We start from the raw sequence: 19,890 nt of genomic DNA, 5'->3' as shown, positions 1-19,890 counted from the left end.
TTCCTTTGGGTCTCTATAGCTCTAGCATATAATATGATACAAGGTATACATTTAATAATGATAAAATTTTAATACAAGGTAGACATGTAATAAATATATATGAATTTGTTGATGAAGAGAGGATTCAAATCCAAGTTCTTCACTCAGTCCTATTCTTTCTTTCTACTGCTTCCTATTTCTGCTGTATATGAATCCAATTTTATCAACATAGAGAAAATAGTACATTGAAATATCAAAAATATTTGAGAAAAAATCATTGGAATAGTTGGAGAGAGATTGGGTTTATTTGAACCTTCTGTATTCAGGGAAGAGCTTAAGTTAGAAGGCTTAGGGGGGATTGAGCAAAATTTTAGCTAAGAAGTAAGTACCAGACCATGTGGTACCTAAATCATAGAAGCTCAGGTTTAGAGCCAAGAGTGACTCCAGGGGCCATTGAGTCTAAGCTTCTCATTTTATAGATGAGGAAATCTCAGCAGTGAACTGAGTTGTCTATGGTGACAAAGGAGCAGAGCTGAAACTCGAAACCAGGATTTCTGCCTCCAAATCTAATGTTTCTTCTACTATGTCATACTGCATGATGGGAGAGTGTTCCTGGGATGTATCTTACTTAACTGGGGAAGATAAAGAAAGATAATATATGCACAGTGTTTTCCATACCTTAAAGTACTATATAATAATCATTTTAATATTATTTCATTATTAAAAATAAATAAGTGACATACAATGCTTCTTATAGATAATATATTATCAAAATATTAATTTTAATGATTTAATTATTAATTGAATTTATTCATTAACATGATTAATTATTGAATAATTGAGTGTGATTGAATATCATTGGATTAATATTACTTTGACTAATATTAATTAGTATTGTTAATCATGAAATGTTAATTAATATTAATTGGATTGATATTAAAATTAGTGAATAATTATAGTCAACATTATTGAATAATAATGAAATACAACCCTCCTTGCCTCTAGTCACCATGCCATTCCCCTGAAACCTGACATAAGAGGAGGTGGAATGCTATGTTTGGAATCAGAAACAGCTGGTTTTCTCTCCTGCCTGTGATACTTGATAACCATGGGCAAGTTATTTAATATCATGGAGACATCATCTTTTCATCTGGAAAACAAGCATAATAATGTCCTTGATACTATATCTATTTCACAGGGATACTGTGAGCTTCATATGAAGTCACAAAAGTGAAGTACCTTGCAAACATTAAAGCAATATACAAATGTCAGTGACAGCCATCACCACCACCGCCATCACTGTTATTATCATTGTTATTATTTTGCTGTATGCACCATATGTTTGGCTAGTATGTGGTTGGATAGTACAAAGGAAAGGTTATGGGTTTGTTAAATACCTCTATGGAGTCTAGAACTTTTACAAATATTATTTCATTTGATCCTCATAACAGTCCCGAGAGGTATTATCTCTATTTTGTTGTTGTTGTGTTGTATTAAATTGTGTATGACTCCACATTCTCATTTGGTATTTTTACTGGAGCAGTTGGCCATTTCCTTCTCCAGCTCCTTTTACAGATGAGGAAACTGAGGCAAATAGGGTTAAGTGACTTGTCCAGGTTCCCACATCTAGTAAGGGTCTGAGGCCAAACTGAACTCAGGAGAAGGGGTCTTTGTGACTTCAGATGCAGTGTTCTATCCATTGTAGCACCTTGCTGTGGATTATCGAGGGACCAAAATCAGAGGGAGCTATATCTCTCTGTTACAGAGAAAGAGCTTAGCATTACAGGATAATGGCTAAATTCATAGCTCTTAGAGATCATTCAATCAAGCCTCTTCGGATAAGGAAACTGAAGGTTTTAGAGAGGACATGCTCTGCCTTGAGACATAAATAGGAAGAAAGTAGCAAAGCCCTTGCTTCCCTGACTGTACCATTCTTGCCTCTTCAGGCTATTTGTCCATCTTTTCTCCATATCTTGAGAAATAGAGAAAGCTCATTTACCTAATGCAAAAGCTGAGCAGTAGCTGCAGAATGCTGATGCTTTACATTCCGTGGATTGTCAGGTTGGCCTCTCAGCCAACTAACACATGCCAGGGGCCCCTCTTGTCCATCCTGCCCAGGAAAGCAGAAGCTAAATTACCTCTGGGAACAATCAACTGATTGGTATTGCTAATTACAACTAGTAATGAAGATGTATGGCTGCAGGTATCGGAGCCAACTGTTTAACCGACAATACTTTGGTCACGTTGAGTAATTTTATATCCTGCTGCATTTACTAAAGCCCTTGTAATCTCCCCAGGCAGCTGTAAGATTCCAGTTATTAGTACACACAACAGTTATCAAGTCATCTGTGACTAATAAAACTTGAGAAAGAGGGGAAGAAAGAATGGGCAGTCAGTTGTTCGGCAATGTTTTCTCCAACTTGCCAAACTTTTCTTAAGCAATGCTGGGTCCTCGTAGAGCACTCTACATGGCCAATTGTAAAAAGCTGTCAACATCTCAGGATTCTAGAGAGCTTGATGAGTTCCATTGAGAATAATGATGGGAGGATGCTTTTCGATTGTAGGAAAAAGATGGGTTTAAGGAGCAATAATAAAGATAAGGGATGGGGTAGCACAGGGAGTAGGCTGAGGAAATTTATGTTACTGCAGTCTGGTCTGAAGGGTTAGAAGTTCCCACTTCTTCCTGCTTTGGGAATGACTTCTATCCTTTCCAAGCCCCAGATTGTGTGCAGAACTCTTGCTCTAGAATGTTATTGGGTAAGCCTTGATACACTAGCTTTTGCTTCCAAGTGGTCATAATTATGTGGGGAGCACGTAGCCAGGCTTACTGCTTTTACTCTTAACAGGATATGCTATTGTAATAAGAATGGATTTGGAATGTATTCAAAACCCAATCCTGGACAGCTAGTTCCCATGGGGGCTTGCTCAAGGCCTCCCTCTCAGGGTGAGGTGATTCTGGTCCCCTGTTCCTAAGTCCTTTCTCTAAGGAAATGGAAGGCGGTAACGAAGGTTGTGGAATACTACCTTTGTGGAGTCCCACCTTTAATTTAAGTCAATATATTTATTGGATTGAGAAACACCAAGCGGTGGAAATAGTGATGCACTTAGAGCAGAACACTCCAGGGAGAATCCTGTTTCTGTCACATTATATATAACTTTGGGCCTCCCTGGAACTCGGTTTCCCCACTTTTGACAATGAGAAGGTTGATCCAGTTTACCTCTACCTGAGATAGTTGGGAGAATGCTGGAGATAAAATGCTTAGCTGGGGGTCAGGAAAATGTGGGTTCAGATCTCACCTCACTGGGACTTAATAGATGTACTACGTCCTGAGTCTTCTTTCCTTATATTGCAAATGGAAGTGACGCTTAGACACTTGAGTTTATAGCAAAGGCTTTGAATCTGACAAACTTGAAAAACCATTGAAAGCTTTTGCTAATTGCACATCAATATATGAATTTCTTTCTTAATTTCATGTTTCGTTTTATGAAAAATCGGGGTATATTTTATTGCCCACAGCGTTCGGAGGTGCCCAGGGGCTTCATTTCACAGCCAAAGGGGCCCGTGACACAAAAGGAGAGACTCGCGATCAGACCCTTGCGTGTGTCAAGCTGACTCCGGGCAGCCTGCCCATTTTCCAGGGCGGGGACAGGAGGGGAAGCTTCGAGGACAGGAGAGGAGGTGCCCAGGAGAGTCTGGGGAGGCCGAGGAGAGAGTGAGGAAGGAGGGCCGCAGAATCGCGGCCACCGCGCGTCCCGGAGCGCTCCCTGCGCGCGGCCCGCCTGCCCCTCGCCAGCCCTGCGTCCGAAGCGCTCCCAGCGCGCGGCCCGCCTGCCCCTCGCCAGCGTGCGGCCGGCCTGCCCCTCACCAGCCCTGCGCTTGCACCGGGCGCAGGCACCGCCTCGCCTCTCCTCGCCTCGCCTCGCCTCGCCTCGCCCCACCCCTGCCCGCAGAGCGCCTCGCCAGCTCGCGGGCCAGTTCCGGTCTGCCCGGCGCGTCTAAGTGCCCGGCTCCTCCTCCTCCTCCTCCATCCCCTCCCGGCCCGGGCTCCCGCTCTACTTGTTGCCCAGCTGGCCTAAGATATCGGCAGCCACAGCGCCGGCCCGTGCGCCCGCCGCGCATTGACAGGTAAGGGCTGCGGGGACTTGGCCAGCCTCTGCCCGGGCTGGAGCTGAGCGGGACTGACGGACTCAACGGACCCGCTGCTCCACGGCGGAGGGCGGGGAGTCGCCCTGGCTTTCCTCCTCCCCTTCCCCTCCTAAACTCCCCCCACCCTGGCCCGCTGGCCTCTCCCCGCCCCCCTGACTGCGATAGCTAAGCGAGGACTGCCCCCCAGCCTGGGCCCCCTGCACTGTGCCTCCTCCTGAACTTGGCGTCCGGCGGCGGCGCAGCGCGGCTGGGGCAACCTGGGGCTAGACAGCGCGGGGCTGGGTGGGGGACTAGAAGGGTGAGTCAGGGGCGGCCGGGGGAGGCAGCGCACCTCCCTCCTTCCCTTCTTGCTTCTCTTCCTCCTGCTTGCCTTCCTGCCCCCCGTTCTTCCCTCCTTTTTTCCTTCTCTCCTTCCTTTCTTCTTTCCTTCCCTCTGGACTCGGTCAAGATAAGCGACTTGTTGCTGGAGCTAGGGGCCTCCCCTTCGAAGTTTTTTCCAAAGCGGGCACACTGCATGGTTAAGTTAACGAGGGATGGGAGGCCGAGCATCCCAGATAAACCAGGAAGTGCTGCTCAGTGGCAATTTGGAAAGTAGGCTCCCTCCTCCCTCTCTTTTCTCTGTCTCTCTGTCTCTGTCTCTGTCTCTCTCTCTCTCTCTCTGTGTTTATCCATTTTTCTCTCTATTTCTCTATTTCTCTCTTTGTTTCTCCATTTCTCTCTCTATTTCTCTCTGTTTTTCTCTATTTCTCTCTGTGTGTTTCTCTATTTCTCTCTGTTTCTCTATTTCTCTCTCTGTTTCTCTATTTCTCTCTCTGTTTCTCTATTTCTCTCTTTGTTTCTCCATTTCTCTCTCTGTTTCTCTATTTCTCTCTCTGTTTCTCTATTTCTCTCTCTGTTTCTCTATTTCTCTCTCTCTGTTTCTCTATTTCTCTCTCTCTCTCTCTCTCTCTCTCTCTCTCTCTCTCTCTCTCTCTCTCTCTCTCTCTGTGGTGTGTGTGTGTGTGTGTGTGTGTGTGTGTGTGTGTGTGTGTGTACAAAGCAGAAGAGATGGAGGATGGAGGATTGATTTTGGAGAGTATGCTGATTCCCCTTTTCCTCTAACCCCAGGAGAAAAATATTACATCTTCAGAATAGGAAATAATAATATATTCCAAGAAGCAGCATAATGCAACTAGTATCAAATCTCACTTCTGACTAGGTGCTTAACCTGAGCAAGTCATTCAATTTCTCAGGGCCCTTGAGAACTCTCTAAATCCATAAATTGCCAATAAACTCTTAGCCTAGGTTTTTTTTTTTTTTTTTTTTTTTTTTTTTTATCCATAAACTGGGGTTAATGATGGCATTGTGAGGATCAAATAACATAAGATTGTAACATGCTATAAAACCATTGTTATAATTATCGATATTATTAGATCAGCAAATATCAATAAGATTTCAGGTACAAAGCCTCCCAAACAACCATAGCTAACATTTATGGACTATTTGAGGGTTTCCAAAGAGTTTTATATACTTTCTGCTAAATTATATATGACTTGATTTTGGATGTTCTGCCAAAATGAAAGACTATTTAGTTCAGGATCCTTGTCCTATGTAGCTTAGACCTTTGAATAGAATTAAGGACCTCAGAGACTATTTGATCCCACCCCCCTCATTTTGCTTTTCAAGAGACTAATTCTCTGGGAAGCTGAATAATCTGCCTAATTACACACAGGTAGTAAGAATCCTACCATTTCATCCTTTGTTCTTTCTAAAACAACAAGCTAGGATATAAGACCTTGAAATCCAAATAAATCAGTCAGTTAACAAGCATTTGTCCAGGACCTGCTGTGTTGTCCTATACTATGCTGGGGATGAAAAGACAAGGAAAATGAGAGTGGGTACATTTTTGGACATAGAGATGTGCGCACTTATAGTACTTACCCAGTAAATAACCAGTAATTGGGAGAAGAGGGAAGAGGGCTTATAGCACATTTGGGGATCAGAAAAGAATTCATTAAGGACTTAGTGCTTGGGCTGAGCTTTGAAGGAGAGTAAGGGAGAGTAATCTGTTGGGAGAGTAAGCACACAGCCAGCCATGATACAAGGGAGAGGCTGGTTCAGTCCATAAATCAACAAGCAAAGTCAAAGGAGATTAGGCAGGGAAACAGCTCATTGGGCTCTGTAGTAACGAGTTCTTTAGTGACTTTGGGAAGAGAGAGTGACCTTGAGTAATCTGGAATGGGCAGAAACCAGATTGCCCAAGCTTGGGGGGGTGGTGTGACAGCAGACTATTGGAGCCAATTTATGGAGCCTTGAAAAACCTGATTGTTAAATATACACCTATAACCTCCCAACAAGACTTGATTAGCTTTTACTTTTTTTATGTTTAAGAAAGGAATGGAGGAAATATCAATGATGCAAATTAAACTAAAAAGTGTGGGAATGATTTTTTTTTGGGGGGGAGAATCAGTTGTTAAACATATAGCCGTACACTGCTGAATAAACTACTGCTGTGAAAATTGAAACAGAAAGGATCTATGACTCCATTTAGTTTAGTTATCAAGGAGAAGAGAGAACACAAAAGCTTGAAAGGGAGAAATATATAAAGGAAGCTAGTTAGAGCACTAGGTCTAGAGTCAAAAAAACTTATCTTCTCCATTCAAATCTGATTTCAGATGCCTACTAGCTGTGTGACCCTAGGCAAGTCACTTATCCTAATTTGCTTCAGTTTCCTCATCTATTAAAAACAAATAAAAACAAGGGAAAAAATGGCAAACTGCCCTAAGGCTTCTACCAAGAAAACCCCAAGTGGAATCATGAAGAGTTGGTGACAATTGAAAATGACAATAACCACAACAAAAATAATAAATGTTTAGTTCACATGATGATAAGATCTTAGGTTTAGAACTGGAAAATGCTTCGCAGATGTCAATTGAACAGAACTGACCTCTAGCCAGTGGGTGGCCACAACTGAACAGAGCAGGCCAAAGACAGGAGAGTTAGGAATTAAACAGAAGTTTAATCTCAAAGTGAAAGAAATGGCTTGTAAGCAAGGACACATGTGCTGTGGCTCCACCCCTGGGCAGGGGGAATAGGCCCCATTTAGTGTAGGGAGATATAAATAATTACATTAATGGCTACACAGTAAACTGTAGCCTTGACATTGAGTAAGGAGTAACAGGAAAATTGTGACAAGTTTGATTCACAGCAAGACTTCATGAACAGAACATGGATACAGCAAGTAGTTGTCTGAACTCTGAATACCTGGTACTGGTCAAGGCAACACAATGATTATATAAAACAATTCTGAAATTTTGCTGTGGCTGAATTCATCCAGAGGGTGAGTGCAAGGAATTGTTTTCATGCCAACCTCAAGGCACAGCCTCCATGATGCATGTGAGCTCTGGAAACAGTATGTCTCCTAATATCTTGACATTTCTCCATTTTGGCCAAAAGGAGGGGGATCTGAAAGAACCCCATCCTTCTGTCCAATAAAGGAAAGACTGATATAAGCCAAGTTGACACAAGAGGCCAATAGGGCCAGGATGAGTTGTTACCTATCAGGTTTATTCTTTGAAAAGACTCATCAGGGAAGTGTGTCCAAAGTATCATTGCTAGCCATTGTTTGCTTGCAAGCAGAAAAGAAAGGCTAAGGATGCAGAGGGAGAAAATGTCAACACACGAGCCAAGGCCTTGGTGCTGGGTACGTAATAAAAAGAGGAGAAAAAACTAGGATGTTAAACTCGGCTCTCGTCTAGAATTTTGAGGCAGCTGTTTTATCTGGATGTCAGCTGCTTCTGGATTTGTACTAAACAAACTTTGAGGTCTGTCGAGAGTTTTGTTATTGCTTTTGTCATCCATTCAGGAGCAGGAGCTTTCTTCAGATGGCCTAGGAGTCCATCAGAAAAACCTGATAGGGCCCCTTAGAAAAAACTCCTTGCATGAATTTTTGAATCTGAGTCTATTACATAGGTCCTTAATTATGGATCTCTAAACAACACATAGAAATGATCCAGTTTCTAAATATACAAAACAAAAAAATTCAATTAAGTTTTTCTCACAATTTCCACAATTGCATAATTACATTAAATCAGGTAGAGATCATATTACTTAGAGACCTCACAATGGATAAGTTCTGAAAAGGGAGATTTACATATCACCAAGATAACCAAGAAAACATAAATGTAACTAAAATCAAGTCTCCTTGTATTCTAGTGCTACATTCTCAACATCCATTTAACCATCCCATTTTGATTCCCAGATGTCTCATGTAGTTCTCCTGTCACTATTCTTGGACAATAGGTTTTATTTTCAGGACAGTTCTAAAATGGGTTCCGCTTCTCTGGTTCCAAATCTAGAGGTTCCTAATTAATTCTGACTTCATATAATTTAGTAAGTTTGGTTCTTCAAACATGAAAATTCAAAGAATTTCAGTTCATATGCTATTTGCTTTTTCTATTCTTACCTAAGTTCAGTACCTGAAAGAAGTCTTTTAAAAAATTATTAAAAATTTAAAAAAATATTTAAAAAACAGAATAAGGAAAAAGAAAAACAGAAAAGGAATACCAAAACAAAATCAATCAAAACAAAAGAGAACATTGTTATGTATGCTGAAGAATAATATCAAATCAGAAAATACATATCAACAAATTTACTACTTCAAGAAATTATATATATATATATATATATATATATATATATTAGTAAAAGAAATTAAATTCATGAATGTCCATTTTTTTTACTTCCTTGTAAATTGTTCTTTTGTTCTCTGCTTCACACCTTTTTTTACTTTATTCTTTTTTTCCCTCTTTCATCACCCCCACTCTCAAGGAAGCTATAGTTAAGAAAAGATATATTTATATATACTTATGTAGATATATACATACACATACATACACACATGACTCTCCTCCCACCCCACACACATATCTGTCTTATCCTTGCTGACTCTTTGCTTTAATCCTGCTCCTTAACTTGCTTTGATAGTACTTAACCTCCCCCCACCTATGGATCCCTCCCTTGTCTTCCTTTACCCTTTGTTTCCCCATCCACCTATCGCTCCCCCTTTATTATAGATTTTGGAAGGTGCTATAACCTTCATGATATGTATATAGTGTTTACCTTTTAATCCATTTCCAATTCGAGTAGGTTTTCAGAGCTATGAGCCCTCCTCCTCTCATTGTATAACATGTTTACGATTTTTATATTAATTCTGCCCCAAACTTTCTTTTGAGCTACCCTATTTAAGTTTGATTTCAACCTTAAACATATGGGATACATTTCCTAGATTAAAAAAAAACATAAACAATTTACCCATGTTTAAACAGTTTGTCCATGTTAAGTATATAAAGATAGGTTAAATTGTAAGATGTCCTATTTGTATCTTATTATAGTAATTCAGAGATTTTCTAGTAACAATCTACTTATTGTATTTCCAAAACTTCTTGATTATATAAATTTGTCATAAAAAGAAAAAGAGGGACATAGTTATAACAATGTTATATATCTATTAAGAGGGGAAAACTCCCTTAGCTCTGTTGGATTCCAGGTATGAGTCATATGTGACAGCCAATCATGTAGTCAAGCAAGCTGAAAGCAAGGCTCAGGATTAACCAGATGGGAACTTTTCTTTTTGGAAGGAAATAGCACCCTGAGGAAATAGAGTTAAGTAGATCTTATATAGGCTATGCCCAGGTTGTTCCCAAAACTTTGCCCTTGCACAGACATTCATCTTTAGCAGTTCTCACACTGTAGCACGTGTCATTTTCTATTATTGGCTGTGTGACAATGGAGACAACTATTCCAGTAATCAGAACTCAAACAATAGTAAATTACAGTCCCATAAAGTTTTATCTTAAGTAGCATAACCATAACTTAAGGCTTGAATATCTTTCCTGATATTTCTCTGACGCGTAATATATCATTTATTCTTTTCTTTTAAATTAAAACCACCCATATTCTGGGGTTTCAATCATATAGCAAATATCTGATAGTTGACATCATTAATATTTTGAAGCTTCATCTTTAAACCAGCTCATAAAATTTCATAAGAGCCGAGAATTTTCAAATGAAAATTTGCTATTATATATTATTATTATCTGTTTTGTAACAAAATATCTCTTTAAATATTTAACAATTTTCATATACTGATTTTAAAATCACATTCTTTTCAAATTTCAATCCATGTGTAACAGTGTCCAAATTAAAAAGTTGTTTTGTCTAACAGCAATTTTTGTTACAGAGCTCTCTCAAATTTCACAATGTAAGAGAATTTAGAAATACAGTAACAACATAGACAATATTATGTATCTAAAACATGAAAAAAATTCCAGATAACATCAATTGAATTTAATTGTCTTTCCAAGTGATCACACATAAAAATCACTAATCTTATTATCTTTGGCATTTTTGAAATCACTCTAGAGTTATCAGGTGTGGAATAATTACATTAAATTAAAGAAGCAATAATAATATAGTGGTTAGCAGATGCCAGTCACTGGGTAAAGCACTTTGCAATCATATTATATTGATCCTCACAATAAGAGTGGGAGGTGGGCACCATTATCATTTTTCTCTTTACATATTAGGAAACTGGGGCAAACAGAGATAAGATAACTTGCCTAAGACTACATAGCTAATACATCTATGTAACTGGAATGTAATTCAAGTTTCCCTGCATTTTTCCAGTGTTTTTTCAACACCTTTATTTGGAAACCTGATCTAAAATGACAGGGGTTAATAGGGAGGAGAAGATCTCTGATTTGGGGGATTTACAAGAGATATTTAGTTTAAACAATTTTTTTTTCTCTTTTCGTGGTCAGAAATGTCAAAGAAGGGTTAATAAGAGGTTGCTATAATGAGTAAATTGTTTACCTATTTTTTTCTTTCTTCACTCTCAATTACTTCCAAACTAGCTGCCTTCCTTCATTAACCTATAACAATAAAGTTATTTATCCTGCCATTTACTTTTTTAAACTTTTAGAAAATTTAATCCTTATTTTTCTTTGAAATAAGTTTTTCAGAGTGGTACCCCAACATTACAAAGATTTCAGAAAGGAGTGAGTTCTTAGAATTTCCCAAAGTCTCAGGAGTTCTCCCCTGCAATCTTAAAATGATCAATCTAAACCTCCAAAATCTGCTAAGATATTTTTAGCAACTCTTCAATTTTTATTATCTGACTTTATTTCTATAATACTAAATCTACCATTGTAGCAGAAATGCTGATAGACAAAACAATTTTTTAAAGACAAAACAATTTTTTAAAATTTGGATGCTCTTAAATATCAATTGACTTTTTAAAAGGATGTGATTTAAAAAAAAAAAAAGCTGAAGTGACAAGAAAAAATTGTCTTACAGTTTTTTTTTCTCTTTTCATATAACCTTGCACAGAAAGCCTTAATTGAAAGTTAGTCCTACTTACTGGGACAATTACTTCAAGTATGAAAGCTCATTGATCTTTCTCAGTATTCTAAACTCTTTGGATGCAGCCCTTAGAAGTTTCTGTGACTGGTATAATTTTAAATCGTTCAAGGTTATAGAATCTAAATCACAATACAAACAGGATACAGGTGTTTTATATTTTACAAAGACACAAACATAAACAAAATGACAGGATAGATACATATACAAAGATTATATCACAGTTATAGCCCATCTAGAAGTATACCAGTAACCAAGGCATGAAGTTTCAACTTTAGGCTTAATTACCTTTTTATACAGGTGCACAGAAAGGCCAATTAACAGAGCTGTGCAGTTAAGAAAGGGCATCCTTACCAGAGTGATCCAGGGATGAATTGGGTCACCAAAGGAGTCCTGAAATTTTTCACACAAAGAATGGTAAGATCAACTAAGGTAAGATTGGACAAAGCCAGAAGACTGACCAGATGAGGGAGAGTCTGACTGTAGAGAAATAAATATCTGGTGACTCTTAGTCTATTCCCACTAGTACCGGAGAGTCCAATGGCTCAGTTCCATGTCCAATCCCACTGTTGCCAATTGATGTCTATAGAATCAGCTTCTACCCTGTGGGTGGCTAAAGCTGAACAGAGCAGGCTAGAGATAGGAGAATCAAGAATCAAACAGAAGGGAATCAAACTTTCAAAGTGAAGGGAAATGGTTTGTCTCACTCACTCACTCACTTGGAACTAAGTAAGGGTCAAGTCCAAGTGTACTCCTTTTCTGCTTTGGGTAAGCTATGAAAATATAAAATAATAAAATCTCTCCCTCTCTGCCTCCCTCCCCCTTTCTGTCTCTTTCTGTCTCTGTCTCCCTTCCTTTCTCCCTCTTTGCCTTTCTGTCTCTGTCTCTTCCTTTTTTCTTCCTTTATCTCTCTTTTTCTCTCATTCTGTCTATCTTTCTGTCTCTATCTCACTCTGTGTCTCTCTGTCTCTGTCTCCCCCACATAAATATTGCAGTTTAAAATCTACAATTCTTCTGGGTGTACTTTATTATCTCTGATCTTGTGGCCAGATTTATTCAAGATCACACACAAATCAGTAATGCAATGAACAACCATGTTATCTTAGTGAAACACATTTCTTTTAGAATAAATGATGAACAAAAACAAAAATAAACTCTTAGGAAGCAGAAGTTACAGATATAGCTCAGCACTCTCCTGGAAACAGCTCCAGAGTGAGCCTGAAGAAGAGGACAGGAAAACGGGCATCCTAGTCTCTGTTCTCTGCAGGCTACATAGCTCTAGCCACTGTACATCTGTCCCATGTGCCTTTTGCTTGGTAATCTGTATTTTTTGTTCTTGATTCTTAGCATTCTCTCCCCATCAGGTCATTCAAAGCTACTTTAGCAGTAGTGGTCTTATCTCTGCTTCCTTATAGCTCATTGGGAGATCCCACTCTCTTTCTAACCATTAACTTTCTAGGGGCTTTTCCTCCTTCCTTCCCCTTCCTTTGAAATGAGAGGGGATTGGGTCTATAGAGCCTTGATATTGGAGCTCCTGTTCAAAGTAGACATAATGTCTATTTCAAACAATGTCAGATTATCCCCAAAAGATGGGTGAGTAACTTTATCTTACAGGAAAATATTCCCTTTGCCTTGGTATTTGTAAAGTGCTTCCCAAGCTTTAAATCACTAGATAAATGCTAGCTCTAATCCTCAGCATCACCTGTATTGCTCCTCCCTAGATGAGCTTCTTTCTATTAGGATTTACTTCTAAGTAGCTTTGGGAACTCAGGATTTTCATTGATTTAGGAGGAGCCATTGACAGTTATGTGAAGCTTTGCATTCATTACCTCATTGGATTCTTACAAAAACTTGGGAGGTCAGTGCTACTATTATCCTAGCTTTTATATGTGAGGAAACTGGGACTCCCAGACCTTAAAGGACGTGTTTGGGATCCCATAGCAAGTAAATACTTGAAGGAATCACTTCACCCATTTCTTCCTGATTCCATATTCAGCTTTTTAAATTTGTCTAAATCCAGGGCTTCTTACTCTGGGAGGGGGGGGGGGCTGACAATCTGCTAACTTTTAAAAAATTATATATTGTGATAATTGTTTCAGTAGAATTTGTTTCTTTGATAATCCTATATATTTTAGTTTCTACATTAGAAGTATTATTCTAAGTAGAAGTCTATAAGCTTTATTAGACTGACAAAGGGGATTTTGATACAAAGACTTTAAGAATTCTTGCACTATTCTATGATTTATTTTTATTTTTAGAGACTGAGTTCTCCTGCTAATCCACTTTGAATAGCTCCATTTCTGACCTGGGATGTTTCACCCCTCCTTAGGTAACCTGGTAGGTGCCTACTTCCAAAGGCTTCCAATGGTGTCTTAGAATCAGTCAGTCGTTGAATAAACATTGACTAAATATCTACTATGTGCCAGGTATTCTGCTAAGTGCTAGGGATATAAGTACAAAATAAAAAGTCCCTGCCCTTCTGGAGCTCCTTAATGGGAGAAGACAATGCAAAGAAGGAAGCTGAAAAGGGAGGGCAGAGAAGGTACCTGATCACAAAGGCTTAAGAAAGATGGACAATCATTTAGCTATAATTGTATTGCAAGTCATAACTCCTGAGTTCAAGTAATTCCCTAGCCTCAGCCTCCTCAATAGCAGGAACTATAAGTATATACCACAATGCTTGGCTATTTAATTTTAAATAAAGGAACCCTCAAGTCTGGTCTTCATTTCAACTTGAGAAGCATTTATTAAGCACCTAATATATACTACATACTGTCATAGGTACCGGGGATAGAAAGAAAAAGTCTCTGAGACCTTGGTAACAATTCTGTGTCTACGTTAGTGATTATGTTCAATTCTCTAAGTGCTTCAAAAGATTGTTGAATTTTGTGTGGGAGGAATTTTAGAAGTCACCCTACTTCAGATCTCCCATGAATTGAGTTTTAAGGGAAAGGGATGCATTTCTGGAATGGGGGGGGGGCAACCTACAAAAAGACATGGGAGAAGGAGATAGAATGCCAAAGTTAGGAAAGCAGCTAGTACCGCTTAGTTACAAGATGGAGTGGTTGAAGGAAATGGGTGATGCCATTCTGGAAATGTGGGCTGGAACTAGAATGTGGAGGGTTTTAAATACTGAATAGAAAAGTGTGTGTTTTCTCCTAGAGTCAAGAGCACTGGACTACTCTTGGTCAGGGGAATGATATAATCAGTTCTGTGCTTTAAAAAGATTTATTTTGGCATCATTGTGATTAATAGACTGATTAATAAAGTGAAGATGCCAGAAGTCAAGAGTTCAATTAGGAGGCTTGAGATAATGAGAACCTGAACCATAGTGGGGATTATGTGAGTGGAAGGAACAAACACACACACACACACACTACAAACTTAAAAGAGACAAAGATTAAGGACCTTAGAAAAAGAGCTAACCTTTTCTTAACGAATTTTCATTTTTGTCCGAAAGATCTATCAAACTCTGCATGATCTTATTATCTCCATTTTTCAGATGAGGAAACTGAGGTTGAGAAAAGTTAATGATTTGTTCAGGGACATACAGCTTGCAAGTGCTTGTTGCACGTGAAGTTGAATTCAGGTGTTCCTGACCCAAAGTACAAGAGCCCTGTTTAGTCTGCCTTGCTACCTCTAATCTAGGCAGAGAACTTTGCCTGAAAATTTGGTATGAAAGTAGTTAATTTGCACACAAATTACTTAGCAATTCCTTATAATGATCTGACTTCTGTTCTCCTTCCTCTGATACTTAATAGCTATGTGGACGTGGGCAAGGCATTCTGCCTCAATTTCCTCATTTGTTAAATGAAGTGTGGATGTATGTATATTTTTTAATATTATATTATATTTTTATATTTATATAAATATATACAATATTTATATATAAATATATTAATATAATTATATATTATATAGAATTAAATATATTTATAAATTTATAATATTTATATAATATAATATTTTATTATTATATTACATATAGATATTTTATATTTTCTTCTCACTTAAAAACAGTGTGCATATAAACTTGGGAGGGAGCTAGGTGAGTCAGGGCTGAACCTTGAATTAGGAAATCCTGAGTTCAAATGTGACCTCAAATACTAGATGTACGAGCCTGGGCAAGTCCCTTAACCACTGTACCTTAATCCACTGGAGAAGAAAATAACAAAGAACTCTAGTATCTTTGCCAAAAAAAACTTCATACAGAGTCATGAACTGTCAGACATGACTTAATAACAACAAATATAGATGGGTAATTTAGCTGTCCAAAGGGAGCAATAGATTTTATCATAGTCAGTTAAGTGATGAAATTAAAATGAAAATTTTTTAAATCAATCAATCAATTATTTATTTATTAAGCCAGGTACTGTGCCAGGTCTACAGAAACAAAATGTTAAAATTATAAAATGAAATTTTTAAAAAGGAAAGAAATAGGGAAGGAGAGAAGAAAGACAGACACAGGAAAGAGAGACAGAAACACACGGGGTAGGGAGAAAGATCACCTGTCCAATATAATGACAGGTTTCTTTGCCTCAGAATCTTGAAACAAAATATTTCTCTTTGTTCTTTCCTTTTTTTTTTTTTTTTTTTCTTTCTGGGACACCTGTCTCATTTAAGTCCTTGAACTATGAAAGCAAATTTTGCCCCACCTGTTTTATCAACTTCTCTAAAAAAACTATCCAGTCACTGTTTTGATGACTTTTCCATGTGTGTTGGCTGATTCCCCTCCCCTCTGGCCCTATTCACTAAGATATCTCATTGAGCCTGCTGTTCCAGACAGATGTGGAATGATGAAAGCTGGAAATTAAATTAGCTGTAATTATTGGGTTTTTTTGTGATAGTATTTTCTTTTGTGGCACCAGAAGGTTAACAGGCCTGTGAATGTAGCCCTTTGTCTTTCCACTTTTCTGAAATGTTTTATTGGAAATCATGTTTAACATCAATACAGGCAATTCACTTGGTAACTATTTACAAGCCAATTCATGTCAGGAAGTGTAAGTCAAGTCAACAAGCTTTTATTAAGTCCTTATCATTGTTCTCAGAGTGACAAATAGCAGGAAAGATAAAACACAAGACTTGAAGTCAGGAAGCCATGGATTCAAATTTTGCCTCAGATTCTTAATAATTACTTCCACAGACACTATACTAGCTGTGTGTTTCTGAGAGAGTATCTGAACCCCCTTGATCCTTGGTTCTCTCACCTGAAAGATGGGAATGATAACAACACCTATTTCACAGGATGGTGACAAGGATCAAATAAGATAGACTTTGAAAAACTCTTTGCACACTATAAAGCTCTATATAATCACTACCAGGTATTTTTCTTGTCCATTCAAATTTTTCCCTCTTCTATGGTCATAAATAGTGTGCATTCTATTCTGTGCTGTTTTTTTTTTTTGGGGGGGGGCTTTACATGATTTTATAAAAGTTTTTTTTATAGTTCTCTGATTCTCATATTTATATGAATGTGGCACAATTTATTAAACTATGCCCCCATGGTTGAATGACTTGTTCACTTTGATTTTTTTCAATTACTTGTAATGTGACTAGGTAATGAGATAACCCTTTTTGAGAGAAGGATGGTACATTTTAAAATATATGCACAGTAATGGGAATACTAACTAAGCCTTTCAACGCCTTTCAACACCTTGCAGGATTATATGGAATGATTTTCTTGGCATATCAAATGAATCACTGCTAATAACCTGAAAGATAAAATTTATCTTCAAACATGGTGTATCTAGGATGGATGTTCCCTGATATGGTCACAGGTGAAATGGTAGATTTATGGGTGAAATTCCCTGTAAGCTTGTAAAATGAACCTCTTTGGCCATTAGAATTCCTCATTTTCAATATAGCCATAGAACACAAATCTTCCTCTTAAATGGTTTTCAAAGTAGAGAAACAATGAGTATTTGGGGTTGGGAAGACCCCAGGATGCTTACTTCCTCTTTGCTCATGGCACAAGTACCTAATCTCTCTAAGTCTGTAAGTGTATGTATGCACTAATAATGCCCATGGTGCTTATAAAGTCTCTGTGAGGCTCACTATGAATGTAACTCTTTAAGACCATGGACACTTCAGCTAATATTGCCTTTGCAGAAGCTCTGAGCCAAGCCTGAATTGGAAGCCTCCTCACCTTTACCTCTTAAAATCCCTAATAGTTCTAAGTAGCTCATGTACCACCTCCTGGCTTCCATTTTTCTCAATTCCCCAACAGCTAATATCACCTACATCCCCCATTATGGGGCAATTATTAAGTGAAAGATTTAGTAATCCCATTTGTGTGCATATATTTTAAATGTGCTACCCCTCCCTCAAAAAGGGCTATTATATTACCTAGTCATGGTACAAGTAATTGAAACAATATGTATTAATTTTTATATGCTACTTTGTATACATTATATCTCACCACAAATGTAAAGTATCTGAGGGCAGGACTGGTTTCATTTTTCTGTCACTGTATACCCCAGGTATAGTAAATAATAAAAAGTTGTAGGTTGAGTGCATTTGGGGATGCTAGCTTCCTTTGATGATGACAAGAAAAATCAGCGTGGCAAGTATGTCATTTCCATGTTGTTGCTGTTCAATCATTTTTCAATTGTGTCCAATCTTTTCTCATTGGGATTTTTTCTTTCTTTCTTTCTTTCTTTCTTTCTTTCTTTCTTTCTTTCTTTCTTTCTTTCTTTCTTTCTTTCTTTCTTTCTTTCTTTCTTTCTTTCTTTCTTTCTTTCTTTCTTTTTACATTTTAAAAAATTAGTTTTATAATTATAACTTTTTTTTGGCAGTACATATGCATGGGTAATTTTTTACAGCATTATCCTTGTACTCACATCTATTCCAAATTTTCCCTCCTTCCCTCCATCCTCTCCCCTAGATGGCAGGCAGTCTTATACATGTTAAATATGTTATAGTATATCCTAGATACAATATATGTATGCAGAACTGAATTTCTTGTTGCACAGGAAGAATTAGATTCAGAAGGTAAAAATAACTTGGGAAGAAAAACAAAAATGCAAACAGTTTGCACTCATTTCCCAGTGTTCCTTCTCTGGGTATAACTGATTTCTGTCCATCAATTGGAACTGAATTAGATCTCCTCTTTGTTGAAGATATCCACTTTCATTGGGATTTTCTTTGCAAAGATACTAGGTGGTTAGCCATTTCTTTCTCCAGCTCATTTTTTAGACTGAGGCAGATTTTGGTGATTTGCCTAGGATCACATAGCTAGGTAAGTGTCTGGGGTGAGATTTGAACTCAGTCTTCTTGACTCCATCCTCTGTGCACAATGGCGCCACCTAGCTGCCCCCATCATAATGATATCAGATGACCACTACAACCTATAAGAGTTTTACAGAATACAACGTTAAGACCAGCAAGGGCTTCAGGGACCATCTAGCCCATCTTTCTAATTTTTCTCAAAGCCTAGACTGAACCCTAGAGAAGTGAGCTTATGACAAACTCCAGACAAGAGCTTAGGTCTCCTGACTCCCCTGTCACTTCTCTTTCTGTTGCTGTTTCTAGCCCTAGTGTCCACCCACTTCCTTCTGGACAGCACAAATGTTGCATATATCTCTGTGTAATTCCTGAGCAATTAAGAACAGGGAAGAGGAGCCTTGTTTTAATCATGTGGGGGAAAAAAAGCATTCAAGGATCAGACAGAAGTAAAAAATAAGTTAATTTAGACTGATTTTAGTTTATTTTATTTCATTGTGGAGGGACATGGATATATAGAGAAAGATATCTATTAGCTTCATCTGGCCAGTTTTTAAAGTTATAAATAGACAACATGCATGTTTATTTAATTTAAAATTATATTCACATTTTGTTTATCACCTCCATTTTCCTACATGTCACAGACCCCATCCCTTCTAACAAAAAATAATAAAGAGAAAATTGGCCAGTTCAGTGAACCTAAATAATGTGTCAATCAATCAAGTCTAACAGTGTATTCTATATTCTGCCTCCATAGTCGGAAAGGAAATGGGGAACCACTCCAGGATCTCTGCCAAGAAACCCCCAAAATGAGATCAAGGGAAGTCATAGTTGACTGAATAACAACAATAATCTCCATAGTCCCCCACCTCTGCAAAGAAGGAAGTTCATTTTCTTATCTCTACTTAGTATTAATTATACAGCCCTCAGTTTTCATTCAGAACAGGAAATTTTTAACATGTAACAGCAAACAATTTAATTATACTTAAATTTGACCTTGGGAGTAAATGAATGATGGAGAGAGAGAGGGAGAGTCAAGAGAGGGAAAGAGACCAAGGGGGAGAAGCAGATGGAGGTGCAATGATAGGGTAAAATAGACAGGCCAGAGAGGGGCTGGGGAAGCTGCTCAGTGGGTTTTGCAGCAT

General features: G+C 38.2%; 1 protein-coding gene across 2 annotated transcripts in view; it reads left to right on the top strand.

Annotated features, from left to right (window-relative positions):
• Positions 1-3,956: 3,956 nt before the first annotated feature.
• Positions 3,957-19,890, top strand: part of PLD1 (phospholipase D1) — a 268,046-nt gene continuing 252,112 nt past the window's right edge. Inside the window, exon 1 of one of the 2 annotated variants that reach the window (XM_074298190.1) lies at positions 3,957-4,105. The gene's annotated coding sequence lies outside the window, so the exon portion shown is untranslated. The remainder of the gene's footprint in view (positions 4,106-19,890) is intronic. The other variant, XM_074298191.1, reaches the window with a different exon arrangement.

The sequence above is a fragment of the Sminthopsis crassicaudata genome, chromosome 3 (assembly GCF_048593235.1).
Source record: "Sminthopsis crassicaudata isolate SCR6 chromosome 3, ASM4859323v1, whole genome shotgun sequence".
NCBI classification, from domain to species: Eukaryota; Metazoa; Chordata; class Mammalia; order Dasyuromorphia; family Dasyuridae; genus Sminthopsis; species Sminthopsis crassicaudata.
This window is presented reverse-complemented; position numbering and strand designations above follow the sequence as displayed.